The following is a 15,292-nucleotide window of genomic DNA, read 5'->3' as shown; positions in this document are numbered from 1 at the left end:
TGGCTCCCTCTCCTTACTTCATGTACTGGTTGACATTGATCCCCTTTGTTAAATATTTTCCAGTGGTGGTCCTTACCAAATTTATTTAAATAGGCCAACTTCTCCCTCCTCATGTTCATCCCATTCTTGTTTGTATTCTTGATTTTCTAGGGTCTAGAACTTTCACTTCGATTTTTGAACTGTTGGTAGCATAGTCTGCCCTTCCTGTCTACTTTGTCGATAGTTATGGGTTTATCGAATTCAATTGTTTCTTTATGCACAATTGGTAGACAATTCATAAATCTCTACACCTTAGAATTTTATTCTCTAATGCAGGGCACATACTAAAGTAGGTTGGTGAACTTGGTGACAAAATCATCCATTGTAATCTATCTCAATCTCAATTCATGGAACTCTTTTTCCCAGTCATCATATTCCCTCTTGCTCAAATATCGAGCTTTAAATTTTTGTTGGAAATCCTCTCAAGAAACAGTTTTCTCATCCAACAGATGTATAATTTTTGTTTCCTCCCACCAAAGGGTGGCCTTTCCCTACAACTGATAAACAACCAATATTTCTTTCAGGTTTCTTTCATATTCATACACCTGAAAGTACTTAACCATATTCAGGATCAAGGCTTCTGCGTCCTCCTATTTTTCCCTGTCAAAGGTAGGAGGTTTTCTATTTTATAATTCACCCTGTAATTCCTTATTCTTCTTATCCTTATGGGATTTAGAATATGTTTTATCTTACTCTTCATCACTTTCAGATTTGTCCGGCATCGATCCTGTTGGTTTCTGTTTTGACCCTTCTGGATCAACACTCTTATGAATCAATTTCTCAGTCCATTCTCAATCACTCATTACTACTATTGAGTTGTGCCAATTCCTATTGCAAGTTCCTTACTATATTTTCAAATTGAGTGGGCATGAAGGTACCACCTCCCCCCAATTCCACGTATACACCATCCCCTCCTAAAATACTTGGGGGTAGATCCTCCATTCTTCACCGCAGTCAAGTAAAACAATCCACAATTATCAGAGAATTCTCACATAATATTAATTATGCACAATAGTAACTAGTAATGGGCCTCTGTTCATGCCCAATGTAGAAATCTGGGCTCTCATACCATTTTTCATGAATCCTACTTCTACAAAAGAAAATTTTAATATTGTTAATGAGATTATTTGGCATCTCCTTATTTGATGGTATAATATATTGTTATCTAGTTTTTGTTAATCTCAATTGAATTCATTCAGATTATACTTATGCACCATGGCCTATATAATTTATTTTATAAATGCTTCTCCTCTCATAGGGTCACTAACATTATGGTAATATATTTGGGTTACATCTTTTCATTTTATCAACATTGTATGGTACCATTATAATTTATTTACCTACCACTTGAGTGATATGAATATAATTGGCATTAATTTTAAGGTTTGCATTCTTGGTATGGTTGTCACTTGAGACATTATACTCCATTTCATGAATTTATTATATGCCCCTCCCCAGGCCTCTCAGCTTCTATCAACCCTCATGTATGCTACCCCATGTGACACTTGCCTATGTTTTCCTACACCTATCCACCAATGCTCTCCACGTGCTCGACAACACATGGCCTTGTGCCTCGTGATGAAGGTTCAGTCCTTACTAGTGTAAAGGGTCTTCAACGACCTAGATTTAACCTGCCCAATCAATGGTAATCCTTCACTCGCTCCAACAATATCTACAATTCAACATGCCTTGCTTCACAGCTCATCCTTTGGTTCCCTCTCGGTGTCTGCTGACTCGACTCTACTAAGTTTTATTCCATGAGTGGTTTTCTCTGTAACCACTGCAACCATTAAGCTCTCTATTGCTGCCTATTCCTATCACCCTCATTTTGAGTGGCGTGTATGGGTCATGATGGTGTTTCCATACTGGGGAATGCATAGTTTCACCCCCTATTGGTAGCTCAAGATATCTTCCTCAGGAATAGAACCTTCCAAGTATAACCCTTGTAGTGTTACCTAGACTACACATTCACTTCAGGGAATTTTCAAGCTTAGTTCTTATATTTTCATGTGCAGGTTTGCAATGTATTTTTTTTTTATATAGCTGCACTGGCTAAATATGTTGGGTATGCACCAACGATTTGGTATGTTTTCCTCAACAATGTAGGAATAATTGGCAAAGGTTGTGATGCTAGTGGTTTCTCTCCCTTCAAAACCCATGGTAGGAAGTTTTCTATTCTTTCTGGGTAACTCAGATTTTGGGAGTGATGTACTGTGCATCATATTTTCTAATTATACCCCCAGTTCTCAAATTCCTAGGTTAACTTGTGTCCTACTCAGCTTTGGTTAGTGCGCTAAGCCCAGTATGATAACCTCCTCTACAGTTTTCTTATGGGTTTAAGGATTATTTTTGTGTTTTATTACTTTTCATAGGTATGATCCTAATAGGTGTACCTTTCTTTGATTGTGAATAGGTATAGGTAACATCTCTAGTCTTGGTTATGCTATTCCTACTAGGCCTGGATCCTCTCTAATACACCTGGGCCGACCTCTCTCTTGGCTCCCTCCAAGTTCGCTCTGAGGCTCAGATCTCTTTTCTTTTAAGAGTCTTCCACCATACGAATTTTCAGAAGGAAAGAATGCCTCACATTTTCCTTGCACCTTGTCACCTAAAGAGTTTCATCTAATTTCAGTTTCTTGAGGGTTGCACTTCCTTTTTATTGGCTCAACTTTCAGCGTTGATTCTTCTCAAGCCCACTTTAATTTTTTGTCCTTCCATATTTCTGTCCACCATGAAGTGTTCATCAATGCGGTTTTTGTATGAATCCTATAAGGGGTTTATGGTTTAATTCCCTACTTACACTAGTTATGAGGTTGGTTACTTGAATTATGCACCTGAAGTCTGGTCTTTGTACTGTAGGGTTGCTTGTATATTTGTCATGGTTTCACTACTGTGAATCATTAATTCATACTCTAGTTGCAGTCTTGTCATTGTAGGGTTTCTCTACGTCATTATGTTTTCTTTCTGAGTTAACACACTGACAAATTTAGTTACCTTCCAACGTCGACTGATATTTATTGTCATTGTTCAAGGAATGTATACAATATGACATCAAAATTTTTGTATGTATACATTTTTTCTAATATGTTGGTAAGGTTAAGGAAGACTCTCCTAGTTTTATTCTCTAACTCATGCAATGATCCAATTTCGCTAACTATCAACACTATTTATAAAGAATGTCACTACTCTTTATTCACTGTTATTTCTTGTTCTCATTTTCACTGTGATACTCAAAATATTATTAAATTGTTGATCTTTGTGTCTGGAATTTATGGTTACATTGAATCCAGTGATGCCCTCCTCGAAAACATGTTGGATGATATTGTGAAATACATATATCTAGGTGTTCTATTCTACTTAGATCCTGGTGCATATATATTTCATTCAACTCTTGATTATGATATTAATGGTGTAGAACTAGATGTATGCTAGACTGCTAATTAGAAAGCCTTAAATGAGTTTGAATTACAATTGCAGGGTTTGCGAGTTAACTTGTGATGTTTTTCTTTGAAAATATTTTATGTATAATTGCTAATCTTTTGTCTCCTCTATTTACCATGTCTCATTATGAATATCAATTGTAATATTAACTACATTTATCCAATCTCATATTGACTATGTGTGCATTTTAGTGTAGTAGAAATATACTATACTCGTGCAACTTAAACTTCAGTTTGATTGAAATTTGTTGTTGTTTAATTTTCATTTCTTTTACAATATGACACAAAAGCTCAGTTGCTCATTACAGTTTCATAAATTCAACATTTATATTCGAATCTATGTTTTTAACCAAGAGTGTTGCTCCTAAGTAATGACATGAAGGATTTTGCTTCCGTAAACATGTGAAATGCTACTTAGTCCAGCTTCGTGGTCGTTTCATTCGGTAAATTTGATGATGATCATTCTAACATGGATTGAGTGCTAGTTTAATAGTTTTATTTCACCAATAGTTTCTATTGCTAAAAGGTTTAAACTTAATATTATATTTCACTAAGTGGTAAAAATCACTATAACCTGCCAGAGTACACGTGTACAACTACTACTCAAATTAGCAATACTTTTGCACAAAAACCTTATTCCACTACCCTTAGCCACATGCATCGTGATCTGAGTAACTATGGGTCTTCCAAACGCAAGTTTAGTGTTGCCTCCCATATATCAACACGAGTTACAAAGAATGGATAAACTAAGTAAAAGATGTACATCCTAAGGATCATTCCATAATTCATTTTTAGATCCACCAGAACATATACAGCTACTAAATTCCAATAATAACCGGCAATAATTTCCCTTCAAATATTTACTTCACATTTTGATAAAAATTCAAAGGTACAACTTACGCTGTGTGACTATTCCATTTAAGACAAACCTACCCAATCTATAATACTAAAATAACAATAGGTATGACCTCTAACCAACAACTTGGTATGAAGGAGTTGTCGTGGATCGAACAAGTTTGCCTCCCAACCACGTACCTCCTCTTCTGGTTCTCCACCGAGATGAGATCTCTTTCTCCTTTCCCCATAATCCATAACCACTCCTATCCTGGTGATGGTTTTTTATGTCCCACTTTCCCTAACATACTTTCTATAACGATGTCGTGTTTTTCTCGGTTCGGGCAATCCCCATAACATAGGATTTTCCTGTTTTTTTTTTCTTGAAAATGATTCCTTTTCATCCTTTAAAGTTCATATTTTTCCACTATTGTGCTTATTCACCCATTCCAGTGTTGTTTCCCCCACACCGGATGGATTTCCCATATTTTTCACTTCTTATCTACTAAATCACATTGTTTCACTCCAGGGGTTTTTCGGAAGCGATTTGGGAAACTTGATTATTTTTTTTCTTTATCTAATCTATCCATCCTGGATTATGGATTAGGATAATCATCTCATTCGTTCCTTTGTTCCTTTTAAGTAATTTATTCAAATACCATATTTAATTATTTCAAATTCAAATAATTACATTATCATAGTTTTTCCTCCACAAATAAAAGCTCGACCATCTTACCATTACTATTTGTACTTCAACTACTAAATAACAACATCTTAACTATAATATTTTCTAAAATATAGGGTAATTACACCTCACTTGTAATATCTACACCCCAAACTCCATGATGATATGAATTCTCTCTTAGATTCATCTCCCACTCATGATATTTCTTCTATTGGAGGGATGCAAACCATTTATGTAACTCTTATTGTCCACAATTTTTACTTGCATTTTCTTCCAACTCCTCCTTAGCACGGTGGATCAACAACTTCAAATTAGTTATCCTTTCTTCTAGAGAGATAAAATCCTGATACAAATTAGAAAATCTAATTTGAAGTAAATTTTTAATTTCATCATCATTTAGCCATTCTTATCCCTCAAATTCTAATTACATTTCCTCCAATGACTTGAATTCTTCATCACGTTCCATGAGTGCTTCACTAAAACCTTATCTAGTATTTGTCTCATACCATCGCAAAGATGCTCCTCTTGAAATTCTATTGTTTCCTTTGTCACATAAAGGAAACTCCATATTATCCCTTTCGTTTATGATAGGTTGTGATGAGTTTCTTCCTTCATTTCCTTCATTCAAAAAAAAAAACAAAAAAAACAAAACAAAACAAAAAAACATTAGTTTAAAAAACGTGAGGCTCTTGAGTGTATGTTGATTTTCTTAGTATCATTTTCCACACCAAACATTTCCCATAGTCAACGAGACTTCCTTTAAGCCTCTTCTCTTCATCCACATCATCACATTCACTCCTTTGCATAATATCTTTTGAGGGCTATCAATTTCCCTCTACATCATTGTTCTCATTTGCCATCATGGTAGTTTCTGGCAACTATTTACAACATCTTTCCTTGCTTGATCTGATCTTTCAGAGGTAGTATTTTCACCTTATACTCTCTCCTAGACATTTTTCCATGCCTTTGGTCTACATTCACATACAACTCACCAAATTTAAGGGCAAAAGACAATCTAGTGATCTCTAGTATTTCTGCTACTAGCTCTCCTTGTTGACCTTCGATAAGACTTTCTCCACATTCCCTAAGACATTCGATTTATGTCTCATCAAAATTCTTTTTTTTTTAGTTCCCTTTGTTTCTTTGTACTTTTCACATAAACAACTAGCTATAACATAGTCTCACTTATGCATCTTCCCCATCTCTAATGGTTATGCCTTGCTTAGGTCAACAACAGCTAATTTTCTTTTCAGGTTTGACCACCATGAGTCCTTCTTCCTCCAACTTAGAAATTAACAGTTACTTCACTTTCTTCCCTGAATTTCTAGCTCTCACGGTTTTCCTTTTATAACCCTTTCGTTTGACAAGAAACTTGAACCTCCTCTTCATGTTCCATCTCCGTCTCTAGTCTTCTCAATCTAGTACTATCTTCACTGACGTCAATCTCTCCTTCTACTCAACCATCTCCCTATCAAGTTCCCCTTGACCTAACTTCCTCCTCATGTGATTTTCCTTATTTTTTTTCTCTTCTATTATGGGTTCTCTTTGAACCCTCATTATGGCCATCAATATCCATCTCTTTTCTTCCCTCATTATGAGCTTTCACTTTCCCACTATGAGCTACAGACAAGCCCATCTAACAAGTCGTCTGCATTTCTTGTTACTTGAACACCTCACCTACTTATCCGTAGCATGGGATATATGTATTCCCTTATTTCCCTCTACTGGAACCTCTTCAACACTCCTTGATCCTCTCTTGCCTCTACTACACCTTGCTCTTGTCTTGAGAATTCCTATGGTTCTCTTCTCTTGAAGACCTCCTCTGTTTGCTTCACTCTCCAACCGAAGCTAGATTTTCTTCTACAACCTTTCTTGCTGCAATGGTTCCTTTCCATTTCCACTCATAATTTTTTATTTCTATACAGCTCTTGCTAACTATATTTATTTCATCTTCATCTTCTTTTACATGCAGTTATTAGTTTTTAAAAAAAAAATTAAGTAGACGTAATGAGAAATTATCTGCTAGGTTTTCTTTGCTTAGTGAAATCTTGTTGTCTCTTCCACCTTTTTACTTGGATGGGGTTTCTTTCACTCCTTCCAACTCTATTGTTAGTTGAAAATTTCTTCCTCAAGTATTTTTTGATTATCAAATCGCAGCAACACAAGTTCATTAGCTTATTCCAAAAAAGCATCAATGCAACTCTGATAGCACATGATAGCAAACCAGTATGACAGACTACTCAAGATGTCTATGACTCTTCAACCTTTATGGTTCTCTCCAAAACACATTAATCTATTTCACCTTGACCTCTGAACCCCTCCCTCCCTCAATCCACCTTTTCTTGTGTCGCGATTCCTGTATATAGTGAGTTCTAATATTTATTAGCTTTCATCAATTTAAATTGAAATCCCCCTTTCTTGTCAACTATAACCATATAAAAGAAACCATGTCGTAGGACCCATTTCATAGCAAATCAAAGGTTGGAGTTTTGCTACACCATACAAAGCACACCCACAAGTTGACTATTTGCACATCGATCGAAGCCTTAATAAAATAGTTGTTCAGTTCAAGCTCTCTCACATTCTAGTATAGATAACGAACTGAAATTTGTTGGGCCGAACTAGTCCTACCAAGGTCGACACTCAAGGATGTTTCCACATTCTTACCTCTACGTGCCCCGAATTTCCTTCGAAGACAATTGGATGACTACTCTACCTAATATTTTCTTTATTCAACTTTTATGGTCAACGGCCAGGTCTTTCGGATAACATATTCACTCCACTTGTTCGAGGCACAACCAACACAGTGTCAACTTGGGATTGTCCAAAAAGCAAAGGTTCATTACAAAAGCCAATTAGCACTCATTCGTTTCGACACTTTAGCAATCACGTTCCTTTTCTTTTACTTGAGTGTGTAAAATCCCTCACGTTCCTTTTCTTTTACTTGAGTGTGTAAAATCCCTCACTTCCTTTGGCATGCTATGATAAATGCTTCTCTATTTATCCTTTATGCTCATGAACCTAGACAACATCAAAATTCCATCAGGAACGTCCTACTCCTTTTTGCAATCCTTCTTAGTTCTCTTTTCTTGATACAAATATTCTCTTATTCTTTTATGCATACCTCTGTTACATATTTACACAATTTTGTAATGAGTTATCTCGACTCTAGAAGAATTCACTATACATTGTAGAAATAAATACTCATCCACAAGGATATAGATTGACGACACTAGACATAAGATTTCGATTAGGTTGGTCATCAATGCGTTGTCAAACTAATGTGGTCTAATACTCTTATCATTCTAGGTAATTATTGATTTTAACAACATAACCTCTACTCCTAGTGACAATAAAGTTGACACACCTTCAAAGAAGACATGAAGCACAAATAAATTATTCCATTTCTATTAAATTCAAAGGAAGTATATACAAAGGAACAATAAAATGGCTTATTTCTCGAGCTCCTATATCCCCCTTACTCTTACACATACCTTACGTTTATATTTTTATAAGAATAAATTAATATCTACATAGTTAAAGATAAATTGGAAATCTATCCCAAAAATGCCTACACTCTAATCTAGACACTTGTTGATATTTCCAAAGACCAGCTTGGTCATTTCCTCAAATATCCTAACAACTTGATAATCTAGATTCTTCTTAAATAAGGACACATGACCCTATTATAAAATCCCCTAAATAGAATGAGAAAACAATATTTCTATCTAAAATTTACATGTCCATTTTTAGGGCCTAAAAAAATGGTACAATTGATGTTGATGTTCCTGCATCATAAAAGTTTTCAAGTAATTAACCACTCTATGGACCTATCACTATCTGCCCGATATTTCACTTTTATTTATTCGTTAGTGTCTAGGAAAGGGGTGTGGATATTGAATGTGTTCAAAAATTGATCATACAACTTGACATGTCTAACACACAAGGATCTCATTCTATAACGAGTAGTCATTTTTAAGGGGAATTGGAGTGTCAAAAAAACAAACCGGAACAATATGTAGGCATAATCAAATCAGTGATATGTTTAAGCGTTTTCAAGAGCTAGGAACCACTTATTTGAATTATGAAAAGTTGTTTAATAATTAGTTCTACACCGTCAATTTACAAACCAAAACTATACACAACTAAAATATAACATACATGATTCATACTTTTTTAGATGAGTATAAGGTGCTCTATATTAAACTCATCATTCTTGTCACATACTATCCTTGGAACAAATTCCATAGATCTCTTTGCTATATCATGTGCATCTTTGTCCTTATCATTGATGGTAGTCTTGGATCTGCATACTTCCTTGTCATTTGTTAAAATAACAAATTATAACAAAACAAATTAATATTGATCTCGTGAATCTCAATATATTTATGTATTATAAACTCCAAGACACTTCATTGTGTGTGTGTAACTTCAAGCATTGATCCTCGTCAACCTGGGACATGTACATGTGATAGTCATCTCATTTTATAACTAAGAAAAATATGTTCTCCGACATAGTAAAATCATTTACAACAACTAACAGGCTACAACCAAGCGGAATTCTATAAAGGAGAGGCAATGACTTTGATATGTAAATAATTATTGAGAATGTACATACACTTGTTTCTTCCCGTGCCACTTGTGAACCGCGTTGGAGGTTACAACGGGGGGAAATGCGCTTGATGACCAGGGCATCCATCCTTTGTTAAATATCAATGGATATAAATATCACATATTGATGCCCAGTTACCCGCGGAGAAATGACAACCATCACTTGAAAATTGAAGAATTATGTGCTCCTACTAACAACAATCTATCATTGTGGTCTAACTTTGAGTTTTTCCATTTGACCAATGTGACATTTTGGAATGGAATTTCAAACAACACACTCTCTATGTCGCATCTTTGGATGGTAATGAAACTTGTGGTTATAAACGTTCAGAACCAGAAACACTTTTTTTTCATATAACTATGGATTAATGTTTTATGATTTGCTTGCTGTAGTGGTGGCACCAATCCTATGTGCAAAAGAAAATCAAAGTCACATGCTGAAGTTATACCAATAGTTAGTCTTGAACTGGTGATATCAAAGAATTTTATATCAACTTACACAAATCATGTCGATTTCACAGAAAGGTACGTTTGACGAATTCTAGAAAATCCTCCCCATTCATCTCACCATTCACATACAAAAATTTATGTCTTCCAATGACGGACATATTCCTTCACTCCCCGCTCCTTTTTCTTCGTACAATTCACATGAAACACTAACTGGAGACTCAAAATGTCCTTTTGATTCACGCCCTATTGCAGAAGTTGGATCCTTAGTCGCGTAAAATTAAGAAATACCTTCAATAAGAAACTAGTAGATGTTTTAGGGACTGCATTGATATATCATGCCCCGGTGTTCTCAATTGAGGTTGTCTCTGTAGATCAAACTCGCTTCAAACCTTCACGAAAAATCCTTCAAAGCTGATTAGCAGGATTGCACAAAACTTCTAACTTAAAAAACAAGCAACATAGGATCTTCTATCATACACAGAGCCTAATCTAAAACAAGGTTGAAAATTTACAACTCTCTCTTTTTCCTCGACTCTTTTTTTTAAACCAAAATACATCATAGATATATAGTGCACATGAGATTCAATATATTCTAAGATAGGAGAATACCTTTGATATAATGTCTCAATAGGCTCCAACAACCAACTAACCAAATGTGCTAATATACTATTATAAGTGTTAATTCTATAACATCTTTTTATAGCTATGATATTTCTATATTTCTAGTTAAATTGATTAATTTAAAAAATTGTCATATAAGTGTGTGTCATGAAATGATTTGTGTTTTTTTTTCATGTGGTATTCATAAGCCACAATACCCTATTTATAGGGTTAATAATATTCATGATAAAGTGGGGATAAACCTCCATGGTTAAAAATCTTGTTACATGATTTTTTAAATGTATATACTTTTAAATGATATGTTAATTTCATTAACAATAATAATAGTAAAGTAATAATTTAGTTTATTTTTATGATGTCTTTTCATTTTGGCAATGTGAAGTATATCATGAAGTATTTTTATGCTAATCATGGATTCATGTCTATGAAAGTATACTGACCATTTAATTTATATGCCTACAGTAGTTTAGATAGTAATTAGATACATGATTTGGCAAAATCATAAATATTTTATAATAGTGTGCTTAGCTTTCATGTAACAAAGTTGGTTAAATATAAGTATTTCAAAAGTTTTAACCATACATATATATATATAAATTAAATGGATGGCAAAGGACGATACACATCTAAATACTTATTTCATAGGATATCTCATGTTGCTAAAATTAAAAAAACCATAAAACTAACTAAATTATAATTCTGTTTTTAATTATTATTATTATTATTAATTGGAAAATAAATCATTATATAAATTAGACAAAAAAATGGGAAAACTTTCTTATGTATGGATATTAGCCCTAACTCATCATGAAGATTCTTATTCTATAAACAAACTTTGTTACAATATCATGGGACAATACCATCACTTATCAATACCATATGCAAAAAAAACAATAACTCATTTCATATGACACATGCTTATATGGCCTTTTTCTTAATTAAACAATATCTTTAAAAAGAAAAGAAAAACATAACTACTTATATATCTATCTCAATTTTTTATTCGTGTATATCACTAAGAATATTCTAGAATATTTCATGGAGATCAAATAATTAGTATCTACCAAATAATTAGCCATATAATTTAAATGGTTGATAAATTCTTATAAACATCAATCCAAACACTTACTTTATCAAACATGTGAAGTTACTAAAAAAATTACAAGTTTAATAATATATATATATATATATAGAGAGAGAGAGAGAGAGAGATTTAGTTCTTGAATAAGATTTGTTGCAATATCATGGGCCAATACCATGTCTTATCAATACCACATACCTAAAAGCTATAAATGACTTCATATTAGACATATTTATATGATATTTCTTTCACTTAATGAATTTAATTAAAAAAGAAAAATGACATAACTACTTTGGAGATAAATATCAACCTTGATTTGTGTATACTAAAAAAAATATTCTAAAATATTTGAAAGAGATTAAATTCCACCCATACACATAATAATTAAATTAAATCTTGGAAACCTACATATTTATAGTAATAATTATTAATACCAAGATCAAAACCAAAACTTTTAAATTACACCATTAACTTTGTGTTGGCAAGTTTAATAATTATTAATACGAAGATCAAAACCAAAACGTTTAAATTACAACATTAACTTTGTTCTGACAAGTTTAACCGGGGGAAAATTTAATTCTAACAATGTCTGAATGACTACTATGTGAACGTTGAGTGCGTGATCTATTCACAACTTCCTTTTTGAATTATTGAAATTTAAGGTAATCTAAACCTAATTCAAAATTGACAAAATGGATGTTCAGCGTCCATTAAGAAATGTGATTGAGATATGAAAGAACTCAAGGGGCGGTGAATATCTATGTACATGCATTTCGTTCGTGGTGGAAATTGAAAATTGATGTGCTAGTCGTAGAACGAAACATTCAACATTATAAAGAATTCACAACCTACCAAGCAATTAACTTCTTCGCTGTCCACAAAACATATCAACTTATTTAGCTTTTAACTGTTTACAAAATATTTTTATTAGTTTCTGTCTATTTATCATTGATCATCAATTTATTTATTGTGGACAAGAAGACAAACCATTATGAGTCCCTCCCTTGCGGGACTATAGCGATCCGTAGGTCGTTGACTGGAAATTAAAATATTCTTTGAGCAAAAACATTTAGTCCTTACCACAATTTAAATAAAGTTTTAAAAGTTTTATGTTGATAATATAAATTCAATGAAATTTTAACAAAAGTTTGAGTTTGGAGGTTTTATTGTCAGCTAGGATATATAAACCATTAAAACTTAAGATATAAGTTTTGAATGATCTTAAGTTTTTAATTTCATCAATTTCACCGAAACTTAATGTTAGTTTGGAGTTACCATTGCTCCAACACATTTAATGTTTGTGGTATCGGCAATATATTTACACTTCTCAAATAAATTTCCACATGCAGCAGCAATCTTTCTTGGTGAGTAATGTTGTTAAGCCCCTTCATACTCATAATTTCAATCGGTCCTTCATGCTCATAATTTCAATCTGTTGGGGAGTAATGTCGTTGAGCCCCTTCATACTCATAATTGTTGGTATACAACCAAAGTCCCACATTGACTAGAAGTGGGAGGATCATGGGTATATATAAGGATGGACAAATATCTCCATTGGTATGAGGCCTTTTGGGGTAAAGCCCAAAAACAAATCCATGAGCGCTTAGGCCCAAAGTGGACAATATCATACCATTGTGGAGATATGTGGTGTCCAGAGTCCTAACAAGCGGTATCATAGCCATGCCCCGAAATTAGCCAAGTGGATGAATCCTCGGAATGCCGAACGAAGGTGGTGGGCCCCTGTAATATCACGATGGGATCCGTGGATGAGCTCGGTTAGACAGGCGGTGTGCTCCGGATTCTTCATGGACATGTCCTGGGCCCAACACAGTGAAGAGGAGTTGACCTGGGATAGAGCAAGCTCTTGAGGCAGGTGGTGCTTCCATGTAAGGCGTGTGCTTCCAATGCATTGGAGCGGAGAATCCCGGTTGGTAGAGAGTGGACGGATGGATAATCATTTGAGGGGAGGCTCGATGGTCCGTTGTTCGAGGGGAGGATTGTTGGTATACAACCAAAGTCCCACATTGACTAGAAGTGGGGAGGATCATGGGTATATATAAGGATGGACAAATATCTCCATTGGTATGAGGCCTTTTGGGGTAAAGCCCAAAAACAAATCCATGAGGGCTTAGGCCCAAAGTGGACAATATCATACCATTGTGGAGATATGTGGTGTCTAGAGTCCTAACATAATTTCAATCGGTCCTTCATACTCATAATTTCAATCGGTTGATCAAGGGCTTTATGCTTAATTAAAAAGGTGAGGGAGAAGAGATCCCCGATCAGGGATTTTAAGCTTTATTTTTAATTACAAAGGCAAGCACAGAAGATATCTCTCTGTTTAGGTGCAGGAGATCTTTGTTCAGCTGTGGTGCATCCATTTGCAAAACATATCATATATGCAACAATCTTTATCATGGTGGGGCATCCGTTTTCAGAACATATCATGTATGTAGCAATCTTTTCCATGTCTCAATTATTTCCATGTCTCAATTATTTCTAGCTCTCACTAATACTGCTTCTATCTCTAACTGGTTGATTGCTGACCACATCATTTTCCTTTTTTCCTTTCAATTCTAAAAATAAAAATGCTTTTGCAGGTTTCATTCTCTTCATCATTCTCAAGTGCGTACCAAATTCAGTCTTTTCATGCCAATTTATGACTATCTTTATGGAACAGTCGACGAATCTTCAGATACTCTCTATGAGGCTTCACTTATCTATGAGGCTGCAAGTGAAGGTAAATATCTCTATCACACAGTGTCAAATGAAAAACAAGGGTTGAATGGCTAGTCACACAACGTAAACGGTTAAAAGAAAACTTGAAGTCCTCTTTTATAGCAATTAATCACCAAATGATTTAATTGAAACAGAGCGATTAATGACCAAATGATTTAATTGAAACAGGGCGCAAAGAGAGAGTTGATTTCGTATACTTGATGCATTTAACAAACCATTGCTTTTGAGGCACCAAAAACTTGCGATGTACCAATAGCAATAAATGAGAAGATTGTACAGTCAGAATATGTAGGAGAGTCTTGATCCACCTAATTTAGTCGCATAAATAAATAGAATGCCCTTCAGCCACAGTTAAATGCATTACATGGACAAATAATATTTATTTTTTCTCATTCATGTTCACATCGACTGATAGAATCATAGATATAATGCTATTTGTGTCAAAATCTCATATGCAACGATTGTTTCAGTAATCATAATTTTTTAACAATAGCAAATGAGATTGTTTCAGTGATCATGATTTTTTAACAATAACAACTCAGGTTTAAAATTTTGAAAGGTGCAATTGAAGACATAATGACTGCAAATAAATATAGAGTTATGGTACTAATTACAATTATACCCTGTTAGAGTTATTTTTTATTGCAAGAATCTGGTTAGAATCCTGGTATTATTTTTAATTATAACTTCCATGCAAGAGATGCATGATCACCTGATTATGAGCTGGACGAGATGAGTTCTAGGAATTTTCTGGTAAATTCCAAAACAAATAAACTGAACAGAGAATAATGC

The sequence above is a fragment of the Pinus tabuliformis genome, chromosome 8 (genome assembly GCF_031772625.1).
Source record: "Pinus tabuliformis cultivar Carrire ecotype Pingquan chromosome 8, CPIR1, whole genome shotgun sequence".
Classification (NCBI taxonomy): Eukaryota; Viridiplantae; Streptophyta; class Pinopsida; order Pinales; family Pinaceae; genus Pinus; species Pinus tabuliformis.
Note: the sequence above shows the minus strand (reverse complement) of the source record.